This window comes from Anolis carolinensis, chromosome 1 (genome assembly GCF_035594765.1).
Source record: "Anolis carolinensis isolate JA03-04 chromosome 1, rAnoCar3.1.pri, whole genome shotgun sequence".
NCBI classification, from domain to species: domain Eukaryota; kingdom Metazoa; phylum Chordata; class Lepidosauria; order Squamata; family Dactyloidae; genus Anolis; species Anolis carolinensis.
The window spans coordinates 127,193,700-127,214,422 of record NC_085841.1 but is presented as its reverse complement, the minus strand read 5'-3'; positions in this window follow the sequence as shown (position 1 = coordinate 127,214,422).

The window sequence follows — 20,723 nt, the reverse complement described above, 5'->3', positions numbered from 1 at the left end:
TGTAGACTCAAGCCCCTTCCACACAGCTATAACCCATTTATAATCTTATATTGTCTGCTTTGCACTGGATTAACTTGACTCAGCACTACCATATAATCCACTTCAGTGTGCATTTTATACAGCTGTGAAGAAGGGGCCTCATGTAATCCAATTCTAAGAATTTAATATAAGATTATCAATATACAGTAGAGTCTCACTTATCCAACATAAACAGGCCAACAGGATCAGTGAATATGTTGGATAATAAGAAGGGATTCAGGAAAAGCCGATTAAACATCAAATTAGGTAATCGTTATACAAATTAAGCACCAAAACATCATGTTATACAACAAATTTGACAGAAAAAGTAGTTCCATGCGCAGTAAAGCTATGTAGTAATTACTGTACTGTATTTACAAATTTACCACTAAAATATCACAATGAATTTAAAACGCTGACTACAAAAACATTGATTACGAAAAGGCAGACTGTGTTGGCTAATCCAGAACATTGTATAAGCGAATGTTGGATAAGTGAGATTCTACTTTAATATGAAATAATTACTGGGATAGAATAATGCAGAACAATATAATCTCTAAAACCAGGACAGTAAATAAAGAGCAACACTCTGAAAGCAGGGAAATTGGAAATTCCATAAAGGAAACAATCAGGGCCAGCTAACACCTCCCAAGAAAGGATTCTTCTAGAAAGGAAGCTGAGAAGGGAGTGAAGCACTGTGTATTACCAAAGTCATTATTATTACTATCATTATTATTATTATTATTATTATTATTATTATTATTATTATTGTGTTGCGGTCAACCGTGAAAATGAATACAATCTGGCTCCAAGTATTCAAAAACACTAAAATCAGAATATATAAAAATTAATGTGGTATAATAAAACACAAGAATACAATCTCTAAAATCAGAACACTAAATAAAGAACAACACTCTGAAAACAAGGGAAATCCAGGCAGGAAACAATCAGGGCCAGCTAACACCTCCCAACAAAAAATTCACTCAGGGAGGAAACAGACAGGCTTTAAAGCTGCAAGGCCATTACATCCTAATCATATTCCCTAATTGCAGCATTCATACTTGCCTCCAACAGACAAAAAAACCCAATCAGAAATATTGTATATTCACAACCTTTAGGAAATAATATCCCGATGGTGCAGCGTGTTAAAGCGCTGAGCTGCTGAACTTCTGGACCGAAAGTTGCAGGTTTGAATTGGGGGACCAGATTGAGCCCTCACTGTTAGCCCCAGCTTCTGCCAACCCAGAAGTTTGAAAACATGCAAATGTGAGTGCATCAATAGGTACTGCTCTGGTGGGAAGGTAACGCCGCTCCATGCAGTCATCCCACATGACCTTGGAGGAGTCTACGGACAACGCCAGCTCTTCGGCTTAGAAATGGAGATGAGCACCAACCCCCAGAGTCAGACATGACTGGACTTAATGTCAGGCGAAAACCTTTACCCTTTACCTTAACTACCACCAATTCCTCAATACTTTATTTCCCATACCACCATACTTCACCACAGCAACGCGTGGCTGGGCACAGCTAGTATATATATGTTTGATCCCAGTCTTTTTTCCTCGATAGTCCATAGGTGTGTCCTTTTCATATTAGTTATATCATTAAGGTCTTATTTTCTTTTTGCATATAAGATATGAATAGTTGCCAGTTCATCATCTTCTTAGGTTTTCCTTGGTGTTTTGTTAGGAGTTGAGTCAGTCTGTCCATGCTCATCACTTCCAAAATTTTGTTGTTCCATTCTTCTTTTTGTGTGTAGTTCTTGTAGACTCCACTTTCTGGCATATACTATTCTTGTTATTGTGATTAAGTAATTGAAAATAATATCTTTGTTTGATTCCAGCTTCAGATCAGTGATCCCTAGTAAATAATATTCAGGTTTCATTTGAACGTTGTTGTTTATTCGTTCAGTTGCTTCCAACTCTTTGTAATTTCATGGACCAGCTCACGCCAGAGTTCCGTGTCAGCCATCACCACCCCCAGCTCCTTCAAGGTCAAGCCAGTCACTTCAAGGATACCATCAATCCATCTTGCCCTTGGTCGACCCCTCTTCCTTTTTCCTTCCATTTTCCCCAGCATCATTCTCTTCTCTAAGCTTTCCTGTCTTCTCATTATGCGGTTACTTTTCAGTATTTTTGGGGTTTCTTCGTGTGTCTCTTGCCAAAATTTCTTTGCTTTTGTACATGACTACCACATGTGGTAGAAGGTTTCTTCTTGACTGCCACATTTCCAACAATTATTTTCTATGTTTTTATAATATTTTCCTAAATTGTGTGTGTGTGTGTTTGGGGGGGGGGGGCAGGTGCCATTTGTGCATCATTTTAATCCAATTTTCTTTTAGGTCATATGAATAAGTTTGTTTTAGTTTATTGTTCCATATGTGTTCCTATTCATTTATCCCAATTGGTCTCCTTATAATTGCGGCCCATTTTATCACAAACTCTTTGACCTGTTCTTTTTTTGTTGACCATTCCAACAGTTTGTTGTAGATTTTTGTTATTGTTTTCTTTTCTGATCTCATTATTTTGTCCCAAAAAGTTTCTACCTCCATGAAGCCTTTCAGTGTATCCTTATTGAAATGTTTTTTAAATGTCTGTGTTGGAACCAAGATAAATTTTTATACTTTAATTTAATTTCTTCTTTCATTTCAAATGTATTTTTTTGGTGAGAATATCTCTGTAAGTCAGCCATTCTTTACAACCCAATAATCTTCTTTTTGTTGCTTCTAATGGTGATATCTAGAAGGGTGTTTTGTTGTAAAATCTGTTCTTGTATTTGTTCCATATTTTAATTAGTGCTGCCCCTATAAAATGGTTGCTGAAATTCTTTTCTATCTTTGTTTTTTCATACCAAATATAACTGTGCATCCTGTCCTTAAGACATGGTCTTCTAGTATTAGTAATTTTTCTCTGCTCAGTGTTGTCAATCTTTTATCCAGGAAAGTGCCCCTGCCTCATATAATTTCAAATCTGGAAGGCCAAAGCTTCCTTTCTTTTCATTTGTTACATTTACAGATTTAATTCTTGCTTTTCTTCCTTGCCACATGAATTTTCCCACATCTTTATTCCATTCTTTAAAATTCTTTATAGTCCTCATAATTGTTAAATTCTGGAATAGGTGCAGCATTTTTGGGAGAATATTCATTTTGATAATGGAAATTCTTCCTAATATTGATATTTTTCAGTTTTTACAGTTGTCCAAATCTTTTCTAATTTCTTTCCACTTTGCTTCATAATTGTATTTTAGGAGTTGGGAATTTTTGATGTAATTCTAATGCCGAGATATTTGATTTTGTTGGCTATCCATAGTCCTGATATTTCCTTTAGTTCCTCTTGCCTTTTCTTTGATATATTTTTAATCAGCAACATAGTTTTTTTGGTGTTTATTTTAAATCCTGATAGTTTTCCAAATTCTTCTGTTTTATCCATCCATCTTTTAATATTTTCAATCAGTTCTTCTATAGTATAAATCACATCGTCGGCAAAAACTCTTACTTTATATTGTAAATTTCTTATTGTAGTTTCTTTTAATTTCTCATCTTCTCTAATTTTATTTAAAAGAGTCTCCAGTGACATTATAAAAATGAGAGGGGATAATGGACATCCCTATCTAGTACCTTTACTGATTTGGATGGGTTTTGCCTCTTGGCCATTTATTATTATTGTTGTGCTTTGTTCGTCATATATGGCATAAATTGCATTTAAAAATTGTATCCCATATCTATTTATTTCAATAAAATCTTGAAAAAATCCCTGTTTACATTGTTAAATGCCTTTTCAGCATCTAAGGCTAGTGAGGCCATTTATTTTTTTATTATTTACTTCATAATATATGATAATATAAATTATATTCCTCACATTGTCTTTAAGGTGCCTATTAGGAAGGAAACCTGTTTGGTCTTCTTTGATCCAATCCCTAAGAAATACTTTTAATCTTTCTGCCAAAATATTTGTGAATAATTTGTAATCCACATTTAATAAAGATATCAGCCTGAAATTTTTTAAATCAGTAGGATCAGCATTTTCTTTTTGTATCATTGTCATTGTACCATTTTTCCGTGTATCTGGTATTTTTTCTTGATCTAATATTTGGTTCATCGGCCTAATGAGGTATGGCATTAACTCTTTTTCAAAGGTTTTCTAATATGCTGATGTTAGCCCGTCTGGTCCTGGAGCTTTGTTCAAGTCCATTTTTAAAATTGACTTGTGAATCTCTTCTTCTAAAATTGCCCTATTAAACATCTCTCTTTGGTGTTCTGATATTTTTTGTAATTTTTGCTTGCCTTGTATTGTGTTACATCTTCTTTCTTGATTTGGTCTTTGGAATATAATTTTTTTATAAAAATTGTTAAATTGATTTAAGATGTCTTGATCTGATGTGTAGGCCTTGTCTTTTGTACAGATTTTTGTTACATGTTTATTTCCATCATTTCTATCCCGCCCTTCTCACCCGAGGGGACTCATGTTGTCCTTCGTTTTTTTTCTTATTTGTCTAGATAGCCATCTATCTGGTTTATTTGCATGCTGGAAAGCTTGCTGCTTGATGTATTTCAATTGTTTGGCTATCTGCTCCACTTCTAAATATTCTTTTTGTTTTTTTAGTCTCTCCAGTTCTTTTTTAATGTTTTGTTCATAGGGTTCTTTTTAAAGTCTTTCTCCATGTTTGTCATTTAATCTACAATTGTCTTCATTTTCTGTCTACGTAATTTATTTCTCCATGAGATTTGTCTGATGATATGTCCCCGCATGACCACCTTACTGGCGTCTCAGATTGTTTGTATCATCACATCTGGTGTATCGTTGATTTCAAAATATTCTCTTAAAAGCTCTTTGTTTTTCTCAGTATCTTTTGCTCATTAAATGTCAATCTTCTGGATTTTTTGACTGCATTCAATGTCATTTCTATTGGACAATGATCAGAGTGTCTTCTTGTTAAGATTTTTATTCTAGTGATTTTGTTATCAAATAATTTGAGGCCCAGATCATGTCTTTACGTGATCATCTTTGATGCTGATCTGAAAAAAAAGTAAACTCTCATTCTCCTTTCATTCTTACCTCCAACATCAATGTTGGGGTAGGGGAAAATACCTGAAATACTGAATCAAGCATGGTTCTGCAAGAAAAGTAATATGATGACCTAAATTCTTCTTGAAGACATTCGAACAGGTACACTCATTTTGAAAAGGAGTCCTGCATGAAATTGTATCACATTCATATCTGATTGAAAATAATGGAGATTTTTGAGAGACAGAACTTTTTTGATAATTGGAACAAGAAGGAGACCAATTCCCACTAATCCTCTAGCCTTCTATGCACCCTCAACATCTTTTCCAAAGTGTTGATAGGTCACCCAGAAGTGCTTTGGACAGATCATTTAACGTTTAAATAGGAGGAAAATAGTATAAAATTCTATTCCACATGCAAACTTTTGTTCATACTGTGGTGAATTTTAGAATAACAACAACAACAACAATTCAGACAGGATTTGTTGAACAACTACAGAGGACAGAGCATGTTATCATTTGAACATGTTATTTTTTCATAGGTTTATGTTGTAACATCGTGTTTTTAACTTCTGTAACTGCAATATTAACTAATTAATTTAATTCTGGATGAAATATTGAATTATTTGTTGTTTTTTCATTTAATGCTATTTTGAGCTGCCTTGAGCCTCATTTTTGGAGGAAGGTGGAATATGAACATAATAAATAAGAATATATAAAGTGGTATGTTGAATGTGATAAGAGATTGTGGCTTGCAATGGAAAAAAGACACACCTAAATATCTATGAGTTTTCTTACAGACTGATTTAAGGTGTATTTTTCTTTCTACAAGACTCCCTAGAGGGTGCATAACAAGTCCCTAGATGAAATTGTGCTATTTCAAAGAACTTTCAAGTCCGTCTATTTGGATGTAACTTTGCACCCTGGATAATTTCATCTCTCATAGAATTCACCTGTCATCTCACTTCTTGCCATTCAATTCCCCTTCGAGGCAGATTTGGTATTTGTTTTTTTAAACACACCCTGGTGTTTCTTAGCTACACAGATTTTTTTTCTTTTTCCCTGAGATTACCATATCTAGTGCCCAGCCATTTTTTGCTTAACAAATTATTCTGTTTTGTAGGTACCATGAAGAATATATATATATATATATATATATATATACACACACACACACACACACACACACACACACACACACACACACAATCAGTTTGTGGAGGGAGGGGGTAGTGGAGATATCCTAATGTGTGTGTTTTGCTGACACACAAAGCAAAAATACACAGAAATAGTTGTTTACTGATGTCAGATATCTATATTTTTGCATTTTAATTCTCTAATTTTTTTCCAGAAGGAGACAAATTGAAAGAATTTTAGATGTACAAAACTACCAAATCTAAACAACTACATAGTACCCAGAACAACCAAATTACAACTAAACTAAACAACTTTAGAAAAAACCCTAAAAACCCCCTATTCTACATCTCAGAACTTCCCAAACCTTTCATGTTAGTGACACACTTTTTAGACATGCATCATTTTACAACACAGTAATTCAGTTTTACTAGCAAACCAGAGGTTAAACCGACCCCTTTTAAGAGATAAGGACACATACATACATTGTAAAAACAAAATGAATAGGAACACAACATATCTTATTAAAAACTTTCATTTATATATATTAAAACATATGATTGCTTGGTTATTTGCACTGCCCACTGAGATCAGGCAAGCTCCCACTCTGTTAGCTTTTAGGAAAGATTTGAAAACATGGCTCTTCCGCTGTGCTTTCGGTGAGTAATTTTGCTATATATGTCTGTGTTACTCCCCCCTCAGCATTTATTTTCTAGACTGCCCTACTTTCTTGTGTCCCTGCCCACAATGGGGTACCCCCTCTGTCCCTCTCACTCCGAGTTTTATCCTTGTGTCCATGCGGCCTGCCCTTGTTTAACAGGGTTTTTTTTGTTTTTGTTTTTGGATTTCCTGATGTAATGTCTATTATAATCTATTGTATTGCTTTTAATTGTGTTATGATATGTTGTTTTTATATATTATTATATTGTATTGCTCTGGGCGTGGCCCCATGTTAGCCGCCCCGAGTCGCCGTTGGGGAGATGGTGGCGGGGTATAAATAAAGTTTTATTATTATTATTATTATTTCACAAAGATTTAAAGATTTCTCATTATGTTTGTGCAACACTCCTATACATTGCAGGCAACCCAAGAATGTGTCACAACATACAGTTTGGGAAGCTCTGCTCCATTGGATTCTTACTATCTCTTATTATTCTGTTCCCTTTAAACAATAATGTGGCCATACCTCCATTTTTGGCAATGTTGTGCTAAATCATTAATCCCACAGGTGATTATCAACATTTGCATTTTAATTTCAGATGTATTTCTATAGAAAAGGGAAAAATACACTGGAAATTTGTTGTCAGCAGTAAACATGTACAAAGTATGCTCAGTGTTTAAAATAAATTCAGCAATTGCCTGAAGATAACCTACATGAAGTCTGGAAAAAGAAATGTGAAGACACCTTTTTAAGATGCAAATTTACTGTCTCACCTCGAAATGTAATTATTGTACACACCCCTTACTAAAAACATTAAATACCACTTTATCTATTTAGTATTAAATTAAATAAACAAATAAATGCTTGGGATTTACTTTTGCAACTTGACTCTAATTAACTACTAAATAACTCATACACCACTATTATCAATTTACAACCTAATCGTTCTTTTGCTGCAGGGTACACTATTATTATCTCAGCAATCTGTATATGAGTGAATAGTTTCTTTCTAGTCCATGGAGGCTTTGGCCTCATTTTGAATAACATTGATCTACACAAGACCAAGGAATAATAGCAATTATATTTTTTAAAAAACCTGGAATAAAACCAAAACCAGAAGTGCATTTAGCAGTCTCTGATGGCATAGCCTATACTTAGTTAAAATGGCAAATTTGCCGACTTCTGCAAAAACACGAAGACCTTTTGTGTACTTTCCAAAGACCAACAGGCTTGTCTAGCACTTTCCCTGGGGAATGAGATGGTCGCGGTTCTGCTAAGTGCTTATTATTTAGAAACAAATATTCCCTGCACTCGAACAGAACAATTTATTTGAACAATTGCCCCCATTAGCCTCTTCTTCGGTGATTCATTTTATGTATCCCCAAGGAATGATGGAGTATCAGGGCAAATGCAGGAGAAAAAAAGGCCTAGGTTATTTTCAGAAAGATTCACAGAAAATCCACTTCCACACAAAGCACATATTTAATGCCCTTTTATCTCTACTTTCATAGCAGCTTATATGGACTTCTTGCCCAGTATCTCATTTGACTGACACTGAGAGACTTGCTTAAATTTAACAGTGAAAATGTGCAATGTGTCTACTAAGCTCATAACTCTTGTGTTATTAATTATTTTGTACATGTATACTGTGTTAAATCTTTCATTCTAGGACTTTGAGAAGAGCAAAACTCATTCAGGTACCTCTGCTGTGATCTGAGCTGGGAACATCCTCCCCTCCAACTTTTCACAGCTGGAAACCAGAGCACAAGTGTCATGCAACATTAGTGTATGTCAAGATGATAAAAACCATTAAGGAGAGAAAAGCACACAAACTAGGAAGCTGCAATAGTTTGATTTTTCCCAACTCCATAAGGAAGGGCTGCATTCTGCCCCCTTGTGTCCTCTCCCTCCTGCTGAGTTAATGGTGTCAAAACTATTTTTGCACCTTAATAGTATGCCAAAAATAAAGGAGGAAAGAAGGAGAAGGAGAAAGAAATCAGGATATTTTAAGATGATCTAATCCAATGCCACCATTAAGGATGGGGAAACTAACATTACCAAACTTATGGAAAACATTATGAAAGACACAGCATCTGCCACCATGTTGGAAACTCTTGACAAAAAAATGTAGTGACCTATACAACCAGGTGAAGAAATTTAAAATTAAAAAGTTTGAAAGAGATCACCATGATTATCAGTCCAATCGAGTCTACCCATGGTTATTGGACAAAGATCAAGTCCCCTCTAAGAGAAGAGTCAGATTCCATCCTCAGTTCACAGACTCCTTTACTGAGGAAGACCCAGGTAGGACAACTGAAAGCTCTGAAGTCTCTGACTCACCACCACTTATGATCCTCTAGACATAAGAATATGAATTGACCATCCTTCTCGTCTTCTACTACTTTTTCTCCAAGGGGCCGAAATCAGAGACACCGGACCTGATTGTTAATCTATGTGACTATAAGTTATCTGACATAGAAAGATTAGTTGTAAACAAAGGTGTATCATTTGTTCCCACCCCTAAATTTAATGCATTTCAAGCACGAATAGATTTATTTAAACTATTGAGAACCATCCACTTAAGAGAAGTTTTTAAAAATAGCATATCCAACACAACCATAGATCCCTTTAAACCTAAAAGTACATTCTGCACTTCCACAAACAACATTTACATTAAGTGTTTTGAAAATGTTGTAGAGAGGGACTTTAATAAGCTAATTACTTGTAGACCTCTATACCACTCAAACTTATCTGAAATAGAAAGAACCACTGTGGTCAAATTAAGCAACCTTAAAGAGGTAGTCTGAAAACCACCAGATAACGGGGGAGCTATAGTATTACTTAACAAAAGAGATTATGTTAAGGAAGTCAACCTTTAGTTATCAAATAGTAAATTCTGTAAACCTGTTACAACAGACCGCACCAAACACATTCAGTCCCTTTTTAGGGTGGTGTGTCAAGAGGGATTATCCATGGGATTTATTTCTTCTTCTACATTTAAATACTTACAAAATGACTTCCCCATAATACCAATCTTTTATATTGTTCCTAAGATTCATAAAGGCATCACTCCAGCCCCAGGCTGACCTATTATTTCAGGTTCATCCTCTGTGTTGGAACCGGTTGCTAAATATCTAAACTTTTTTTGCCAACCATTTGTCCCTCTCTGTGATTCCTATATTAAAGACACAAAACACTTTATTAACATTGCAGAAAATCTCAAAACTGAGGAGGATAGCATTTTAGTTACTATTGACGTCACCTCACTTTGCACTAACATTCCATTAGATGAGGCCTGCACCATCATAGAGAACATCTTTCGTAGTAGAACCAAGTTACAACCACCCACACATTTCCTGTTGGACCTGTTAGACATACTAGTGGAGAAAAATTATTTCTGTTTTCAAAATCAATTCTACTTTTAGGTCTTTGGTGTGGCAATGGGAAGGCCGTTGGCCCTCTCTGTTGCCAATTATTTATGGCAAATCTAGAAAGTACTATATTGCTAAATCCATCTTTAAATATGTACTATGCCAATAGTATTATGGCCGATTTATTGATGACATATTCATGGTACTTAAAACAACGGAGACTGCAGTAGGATTTTCTAATTGGATTAACACTATACATATGTCCATTAAGTTTACTAGTCATCTCAACTTGTCACATATCAATTTTCTGGATGTTACAATATATAAATATCACAATAAACCTTTGGTTAAGAACTTCAGAAAACCCTCAGATAACAATTCTTTTCTTCATTATAACAGCTTCCACCACTTTGGTTTAAAGACCAATCTTCCATTCTTACAACTACTCAGACTAAAATGTAACTGAAACTCTAATGAACATTTCATTCATGAAAGCCTTACCTTAAGCCAGGAGTTTAGAAATAGAGGCTATCCTAAACATGTCATTAAAAAAGCATTAATTAAAGATGAAAAAACTGATAGTAACACCTTACTGAAAGAATTTTCTAAACCAACAAAAATCAAATTATCTGGACACAAGAACTATTGCATTACTCCAAACACATTACCCAAATTATAAAAAAAGCACTGGCATCTTCTTCAAGATATTTCAGGTTGCGATAAATTACCTATATTCAGAAACAGACATATCAAAAATATTAGAGAATTTTTAATCCATACAGATTTAATCACTCCCACTATTACACCTAAGAGCACCTTGAGAGGTTATTACTCCTGTGGACACTAAGTGTTGCACTCAATCTTGGAAGACTAAGGAGATATATAACCATAGGAACAAAGTGGGCACTACACTAAAACATTTTTCTACTTGTAATAGCAGCAATGTAATCTACCTCTTGATATGTGATTGTGATCTATGTTATATCGGAAAGACAACCAGACCTTTGAGAATCAGAATCTCTGAACATAAATCCAGAATCAAATATTTATCTACAAAGTCTCTTCTATATTCACACTTCACACAATACAAACATTTGTCTACCTCTGGAATGTATTACTCAAAAACCTTATATGGACTTGGAAAACCTATTATCCCAAAGGGAAATGTACTGGATCTTTAAGTTTAAAACCTTTTCCCCTCAGGGACTTAATAAATCACTTAATTTTAGCTGTTTCCTTTAAGTTACTAAGTACTTTTTATAAACCTTTGAATGAACCTTTAGAGCAGGGGTCCCCAAACTAAGGCCCAGGGGCCGGATGCGGCCCATCGAAGCCATTTATCCAGCCCCCACAGCACAAGGGCAGAAGGAGGTTGGGCTAAATGACCCAAGGGGTCTCTTCTTCTCTTACAACCATCATCATCATCATCATCATCATCATTAACATTGAGGCTGGGTGGCCATCTTTCAGGGGTGCTTTGCTTGTGCTTTAGGTGCACAAAGGCAGGAGGGGATTGGACTCAATGGCCCAAATGGTCTCTTCCAGCCCTATTATTATTATTATTATTATTATTATTATTATTATTATTATTATTATTATTATTGCTATTAACATTGAGGCTGGGTGGCCATCTGTCAGGGGTGCTTTGAATGTGCTTTCGTTGCACAAAGGCAGAAGGGGATTGGATTCGATGGCCCAAAGGGTCTCTTCCAACCCTCTTTTATTATGATTATTATTATGATTATTATTATTATTGACACAACGACGTTGTATGACACAGCAAACAAGATAGGTATACTGGATTTCATTTCACAAAATCACAAGTCGAACACTTCCCAAGTGTCTAGGACTGTGTGATGTATTTTCGGATGATGCGTGCAGATCCCAGTAAGGTGCCCCCCCCCCCCCGCAGGTGCCACCTTGACGTGGTGGGGGGGCTTAACTGCTCCAATGATGACTGAGGGCTGTGCTGGCGGTAGTGTAACTACCGGCAGGTCCAACCAAGCCAGAGAGGCCTCAGCTGAGGAGCAGAACCAAGAGCACCTAACCCATTAGCATTATGGAGAATCAAACCCAAACAAAGTCTATACTGGCTCGGTTGTCGCCCAGGATAAAAAGGACCGCGGTGGATGCTGCTGATTCTGGACATCCATCGACAAGTGGGCTACGGAATCATTAAAACCCAAATGAACAGTCACAGAAGCGGCAGAAATACACAATGCCAGAAAACCGCACAATTATTATTATTATTATTATTATTATTATTATTATTATTATTATTATTATTATTATTATTAACATTGAGACTGGGAGGCCATCTGTCAGGGGTGCTTTGCTTGTGCTTTTGGTGCACAAAGGCAAAAGGGGGTCGGGCTAAATGGCCCAAAGGGTCTCTTCCAACGCTCTTTTTGTTGTTGTTGTTGTTGTTATTAATATTGTTTGGTGGCCAACTATAGTCCGGCCCTCCAACGGTCTGAAGGATCGTGAAGTGGCCCCCTGTTTAAAAAGATTGGGGACTCCTGCTTTAGAGTCACTTGCAGTTGGAGTCAATACAAGCAGAGTCATTTCCTGTAAAGCCAACAGGCACTATGTAAGTATATGACAGTTATATGGGTTACCTTTACTTCTGTTTATACTGCTGGTAAAATACTTGTTGCTTTATGTTTTGTTTTAGATATAAGTTCATTGTTACTGATTATATCAACTCCTAAAGAAGGAGATTTTTTTCCCCCGAAACAGGATGCAAAAATACCCAGGCACCCCTGTAGACTTTACTTGGACTTTACTTGGGATTTTATATTGACTTTACTTGTGAAGACTTTTTTGAGAGCAGTGCTCCATCATTGTTTTCTTTATTCTGTGTATAGCAACATGACCAACCATCTGCTTACTTCGTCAGGAAGATATTTTCATTGATCATGTATTCTTGAAGCCTATATACATTGGAACCAATATCAATATGTGTTAGAGCTGTTGCTCCTTTTCATATTTTCTGGTACTATTGGGCGAGGGGCTTACAAACAAAAGACCCACCCCATAAAGAAATTGTAGTACAGCTTAACAGCAGCAATGTAACTCAGCAGCGGATAGCAAATGACCAAATGAACAAAAACACACAGACCAGGTTAATTTGTCTTTCACTTCCTCTGGAGGCTTTTCTTGTTACAAAAATAACATTCTTGAAGTATTTACAAAATATGGTTTCTTCTAACATAAATAAAGTTCATTACATAGGCATAAATCCAATGCCTTATATTCTCTTACACAATCTAAGGCTTTATCTTCTTTATCTCATTCGTTCATTCTTCTTTCTCCGTTTCCACCAGCTACTCCTCAACTCCTCTACTCGTCCACACAACTTTACAGGCACACCTGCTTATAACCACCTGCTGGTATAGCTGAGTCACTGCACTGTTTTAAACCTTTCAGTGCCTTATCCAACTTTTGTAATTAAAAATATATTATTAACTTTCAATATTTCTGACAGGTACTACCGAATTGAGCTTTGTATGGGCAACTTTAATAATACTATATGCTATTTGGACATTATATTTTCTTTGTACATAGACCATCTTGTGTTTGTGTAGATGCTTTACAAGTATTCTGGGATTTTGTATAGTAGATGATTAATTCCTGCCAAATCAGGACCTAGAGGATATGCAGTAGTTGATAGTGAGAGACAAGGAGACTGATTCTATATCAGCTAAATAATACATCTTTATCTTGATAACAGTCTTGCTGGAACACATAACAAGGGGTTGGACTAGATGGCCCTTGTGGTCTCTTCCAACTCTATGATTCTATGATCCAATAAGATGTTCCTTCCAATGTGAAGACACAATAGTTGAAAAGAGTGTTTTCTTCTCCTTTGAAAAGATGTTTTCATATCAGAAGGTGAAGAACATGATTTATTAAAACATATTATATTTTACTCGGCTAACTGGAAAAACACCTTGGTTTTTCAAATATTGTGGTTTCACACCCAAATTGGGATCATGCTGCATTTGGGGATGGGGATGTGAGGGAAGATCAAGCCACCTTTAGAAACCTATGTCACATGACTGTTCCTACCACAGAAGGCTAGGTCTCTTGTTTGTATTGGCATCTGGAAAATATACTGTTACCTTTTAAAAAAAGATGTTTGTGAGCACACATTCACAATTCAGCATTTCCCCTCCCCCTTCTTAATAGGCTTCACCTTATGTAAACTCAAACTGGGCAAACAAAACAAATGGAAGACAAAGGCAATTTGATTACAGGGAATATGCAAGCATATGTATGCACTGTTGAAATTCCCCCTCACAAAAAAAATCCAATAACATTGCAGCAGTAGCATTCATGTGACCAAACATTATCCAATAGAATGAGTGTTTACTCATTCTTAGCCCTGATATGGCTATATAATGGAGCCTCACACAGCTTTCTAAATTGATTTTAGTATGGATTTTAAAAGATATGTGTGGCAGTAAAGTGGTCAAATTGGGTCAGTGAAGCTGAGATACAGGTCAGAAGTGGATTTGGTAAGAGAGTCAGCACTCATAAATAGGCAAATCTATGAATTGTCAACATTATATTCTTGAAAACTTATCTTACAAATAGTATTGGATTCACAATGCTTCACGTTCTAAATGAGGGGTGGGAAAAGAATGTGCAGCAATATTATTTTCTGTGCAGAAAAAGCTTTTTCTAGACAAATCACCCATGTACAACTATTGTGTAAAATAATGCACCAAATTACATCATTTTCTGCATAGGAAATAGCCCAATCTGTTGTTTTCAGACAAATAGTAAACTTGCATTCTATTCACACAAAAATCCATTTCAACTCCTAAGCTTTCTTTCTTCCAGTGAATGCAGTTATAGTTTTATAAAGTCTAACAAAGAATAATGGTGTCCTGCCAAACTACAAACCCCAGGATTCCATAGCATTGAACCATGGCAGTTAGAGTAGTGTAACACTGGATTAGTCTGACAGTGTAGCTGCTCCCTTAGGCTGGATCTACACTGTCATATAATCCAATTCAAAATGTAAATTAATTACGTTAAACTGGGTTATAGGAGTCTACAGTGCCATATAATCCAGTTCAATGCAGTTAATCTGCATTCAAAAAATGGATTATGTGGCAGTGTCAATGAGGCCAAAGTTCATGTTGTGAATGAGTCTTCTGAGGCTGTTAGTACTAATGGTGGGAGAGGAAGAAAGACACCTCGCGAGGAAGGCTCATTGGAAGATTTACACAGGAAAAGGATCAGGGAAATACTTGAGGAATCCTCAGATTGAGGATTCATTCGGGGATCTGGAAGAGGATCCTGAGGTGGGCATGACTGTTGAAGACTTAGTGGTGGTGGAAGAGGTTGGCATAGACTGGACACGGGCTCCGTAGGATCTTGGGGAGGAAACTGGGTCCATGGATGCTGAGGATGTAGGAGAAGCTTGGGCTCCTTCAGAAGCAGACCCCACATGGTCTGCCTGGAGGAATGAGGTGTGGACAGGGTTGGCTCTGATGAGGAACTTGGGACGCCTGATTCTAGGGTGTTGGCTGTTTGGAGCTCGGATTCTGATGAGGACTTTGGGACACCTGATCCTAAGGCGTTGGTTGTTTGGACGCCCAAGGAAACCTAAATAAATTAGGGTCTTTTGGCCATTGTTCTTTGCATGTGGCAAGGTGGTGTTGGGCGCCATTGGGTTTCTTGTACGTGACTCCGAAGACTGGCTTGGGACTTTGCAACCGATCTTCTGCTTGCCTCCGTCATTTTGGCTCTTTGTGTTATCCTGTGACGTAGACCTTGCTGTGACGACTTCACTCTTTGGACCTTGGACTGGAACTCGACTTGGCATATCTCTTCGCTCTTTAACTCGGTTTGGCATCATTCCCGTCTCCATGGTTGATTTCCGTTGCTGACTGCTGGCTTTGCCTTAGACTCCAATGCTGTTCTCCAATCCTGACTCCGGACCTGTTTGACTTTGCTATGACGTTTTGTTCCCTTGACATTGGGCTTGGCTTTTGACTCTGCAGCGGCTTGTCGCTATTGCCTCAGCGTTTTCCTGCTTTGTTTGCCTGCGCCGCTTTTGGCGAAGAACTTTAGCCCGGTTTGGGCTTTCTCTTTAGTTTTGGGCTTTTTGCTGTACTTTTGCAGTTTTGGGGAAGTTTTGAGCCTTTGGGATTTCTTGCCCTTGTTTGTTTTGCCGTTTTGACTCTGCCTTGCAATTTTGAGCTGTTTTTAAGCACTTTGGTTTTAATCCGGATTATATCTCTGGATAATCCGGATTATATTCCGGTTTGCGTTTTTGAGGTTTCTTTGCTCTGAACTGTTTAATCACACTGAAGTTAAAATGTTGTGAGCTCTCAGGACTTTGTGCTGAGCTTTTTTTTAGTTATTTTTAATAAACTATATTTATCTAACTGGCTGGCATCTGACCTTTGACAGTTCACTTCTTTCTGTTCACTTTTGGATGTATACAAAACAGCTCCTTTTCAAGATTTCTCCTTTACTCTTTACTTTACTCTAATCCAGCAACCACTGTGGTCCATATTCAGGTTATTTATTTACAACCCTGTTTCAATGGCTGCCTTGGAAATTTTCCTTTTCTAAGGCCCACACTTGCCCCTACATTCCACGATCTGACCTCAGATTATCTTTTCATCCCAATTATCCAGCAGTGGAAACTCAATTTAAAGCAGATAATCTGGGATCAGATTCTGGGATATAGGGCAGTGTAGGAGGGGTTTAAATTGCAGACCTTATCAAGATGTCATCTCAGGTGATATCAGCTATTGTTCAAGGTTTTCTGTCAGCTTCTGCCACAGTTACAAATTCTGTAGGCTTTACTCATCTTCCTTTCAGTTTTTTATTGAATTCTGACTCTCTTCTAGCTTGTGTCCTGTCTTCTTCACCGTCTTTGGCTGTATGGAGTATCTCCTGAAATATTCCCGTATTGAATCCTTCCAGCCAATGAGTTTGTGGGTAGAATTACATGCACATTAATATCAAACAAAGGAACACCAAAGAACCTTAGAATATTCCCAGTCCATTTAAAGGTCTACAACCAGCTTCTGATTCCAGCTATCTGTATATGAAGAAAGGATTTTTTTCTCATTGTGTGATGTCCCATGGCCCTCTGGGTCGTGACCCTGGCGCCATTATGGATCACAGTGATGAGGAAATGGGATTTCTGCCGTTTCAGCAAGAGGCTGTTCCTTTCCAGATGCCTGTTGTTGACAATTCTAGCTCGGAGCTCATTAAAAAGGACCTTGAACAGGTGCCTATTCCCAGCACCTCTCCTCCCTTTGCGAGAAGGGAGCTTTGGGAGGCTAGCCGCTCAGAGAAAGCGCAAACACGAAAAAGCACCCGATTAGCGGCCAGAGAGAGTGCTAATTAGCTCGTTTCCCCTGAGAGTTCTCAGGGAGGATCGCATCTGGACAAAGATGTTGTTTCAGTTCCTTTCCCTTGGGAAAAGGAGCACTGGACACCTGCTTTGTAGAAAGATTTGAAGTTCTTTAAAAGTTCCCCGCACTGGCTAGTCCTCGCGGAGTCAATGTGTGAATTTGGAGGATTAACTTCGCTTCCAGCCAAGTGTGGACTGCGTTTAAATCCACTGCCTTCCAGCCTTTTCGTGCCTTGCCAAGCCATGTTCCTTGACTTGTCTTGCCGTGAATCCAGTCTTGTTTTGTCGTGCCGTGTATCCAGCCTTGTTTCCAGTTTCTTGCCTTTGGACTTGTTCTGAACTCTAGTGAAAGACTTGGACGTTTTCCCCACTCAAACTGCTTGGAAGTTTGAGTGCGTTTCGGTTTTTTGGATTACAACATTAAACTCTAATATTATATATTGGACAATATATTACTGGACTATATTTGACCTTTCCTGAAAGGTCTATTGATGGACTATACTTTCTACTTGTTTTCATTTTAATTCCTTAATTCCTTAATAAAGATATTAGATTGTTTATTGGCCTCAGTGTATTGGTTTCCAGTGCTCATGCAGCCAGGGGCGTCACACATTGGGAAACAAGAGAATGATAGTTTAATTACTATATCATGATTTGTATGTGTATGTACCTTGAAATCATCCTGTTTACTTATGGTGACCTAATGAATTTAATAGGGTTTTGTTAGGCATGGAAAACTCAGGAGTGGTTTATTTAAAACATCTATAGCACCTGTTCTTTTTCTATCCAGGCTTGAACCTTGTCAAGCTTCCCAGACTGATCAAAGTGTTGTGCTTTATCATTTGTGAAAAGCTGACAATTTTACTTCAGCTTGGGTCTTTAACAGAGTTCACTACCCTTTATACAGACATATACACGAGTACATACTGAGCTTAGAGGAAACTTGAGGCTAAAGAAATACATCTCATCAATTCATGATCAAAGTTTTGAGGCCTTGAATCTTAGTCCAGGTTCCTGTTAGACTAAAGGTTTTGTTTATAGTTTGTTTATTTACTGTATTTATATACTGCTTTTCTCACCCAGGAAGAACTCAAAGCAGTTTACAACATAATAATGGCAATATTCAGTGTGTAACATACATATAAACCAAATCATAAAATCTAAACAAGAAACATATAATTATGCATTAAAATCAATAAAACCACTAAACATAAGATATAAACAACATTAGGACATGAGGACATTGAATTAAAACATTTAGTATAAACATTAAAATCACATAATTCAAAATCATAGACCGGGGCCATTCCAATTGTCAATTGCACATATTCCATATTTATTTCTTGCACTGCATTACTTTACTGGCCAAAAGCTTGGTCCCATAACCATGTCTTTGTTTTCTTTCTGAAGACCAGGAGGGTTGATCTAATCTCACTGGAGAGAGAGTTCCAGAGGCAAGGAGGCACCACTGAGAAGGCCCGCTGTTCATATCAGTTTTCTAACGTAGAATATACAGCAAATCTGAGATGAGATCCTCTTTGTTTTAGTAGTGCTCTGTTTGTTTGCCACTTTATGATTCTTCCAGGAATAGCAGAATTTGGTACACATGTAGTGAGGACTAAGGAAAAAATAGTTTGTTAAAAGTAAACTGTTTATCTTCCTTTTGTATCCCTGTGGCTTTTAAAATATGATTTCATTCATAATAAACATCTTATAAGAGAGCAGCTTCAGTTCAAATAATCAAAGAATTTCAGGAGGTTGTGCAAATTAAAGCTGGAAGAAAAATATTACATTTGGAAAACCCTGCTGAAAAGAAGCCAGCCAGCCAATGATGCCATTTTCCAGCACAATCTGTTTCATCTTCCCCTATCATTCATTCACCATTCCATGGGTGGGGAACATGCACAGCCCCTATACTGTGTACAATTATTATCTCATTGTTTTATTCTTTTACATTTTTAACATCATTCAAATTGTAAGGAACTGTTCTATTAACCATTCCCTGAAAACATGAATGTGAAAAAATGTAAATTAAAATGGCTATATATATATATGTATATTTATCCAAGATAACACCTCTCTAGGAATTTCTAGGTCCTCTTGCATGATTCTATGTTCAACTTCTGCTGGAAGCTGAGCATGGAATTGCACTGGAAGACTGAGGTCCCTTCTACAATGAAGAAAATGGAAATGTTACTGAGAAAGCCAGTTTAAGGTTAAAGCAGAGGTGAATTGGAGGATTTGAGAGCAAGATGAAATTCCTTGCTAGTCTAAACAACAGAATAGATAGGAAATTGAGGAGATGAAAGTGGGAGAAGGTTCAAAAGGAGAACTTTACCATCTAAAGCAGTGGTTCTTAACCTGTGGGTCCCCAGATGTTTGGTCCTACAACTCTCAGAAACTCCAGCCAGTTTACCAGCTGTTAGGATTTCTGGGACTTGAAGGCAAAAACATCTGGGGACCCACAGATTGAGAAGCACTGATCTAAAGAGAAGGGAGGAGGAGCACAGGAAGAGGGAAGAAAGAGGGGAATTGTTGTGGAGAAATTGTTGTAATAGATAGACAAGAGACCCTGAGAGAAGGACAAAGAAGCAGAGAAGTGTGAATGAGAAAAAAAGCTTGCATGCACATGTTTAATAACGTTAGAAACCTCTACTATTAAAATGCCGAGTTGCATATCAGGGCGTTTCCAGACAACATGAAAATGAGGGTTTTAAATGGAGGACAAAATAACACTGGACCTGAGAACATGTCCCCACACAGATTTCTTCCTCCAAAATCATTACAGGCTTCCTCTGTATCTGATCAAGATGGAGGACAAATGGGGACATTCAACATACGGTTTTATTTTTTTTAAAAAATAACTCAGTTATGTGCTGGACCATATAGGTGCACATGCAAATATCTTAATATAAATATAAGCAGATTCGCATATGTACATATGCGGTTCGACACATAACATAGATTTTTTTTAAGTCCGCCATATTTTTCTCCCCCAATTGTTTATTCAAGCTCTGTTTAATATTATAAAGTTTTAAATAAAGAGTTTCAGAGAGTTCAAATTGTTCTCCATTCATGTTTCCTTTGAATAAGCTGTGTGTCCATTTCACAGCCCAATTATCTGATCAGCTGTTTTGGGTCTTTTTTTAA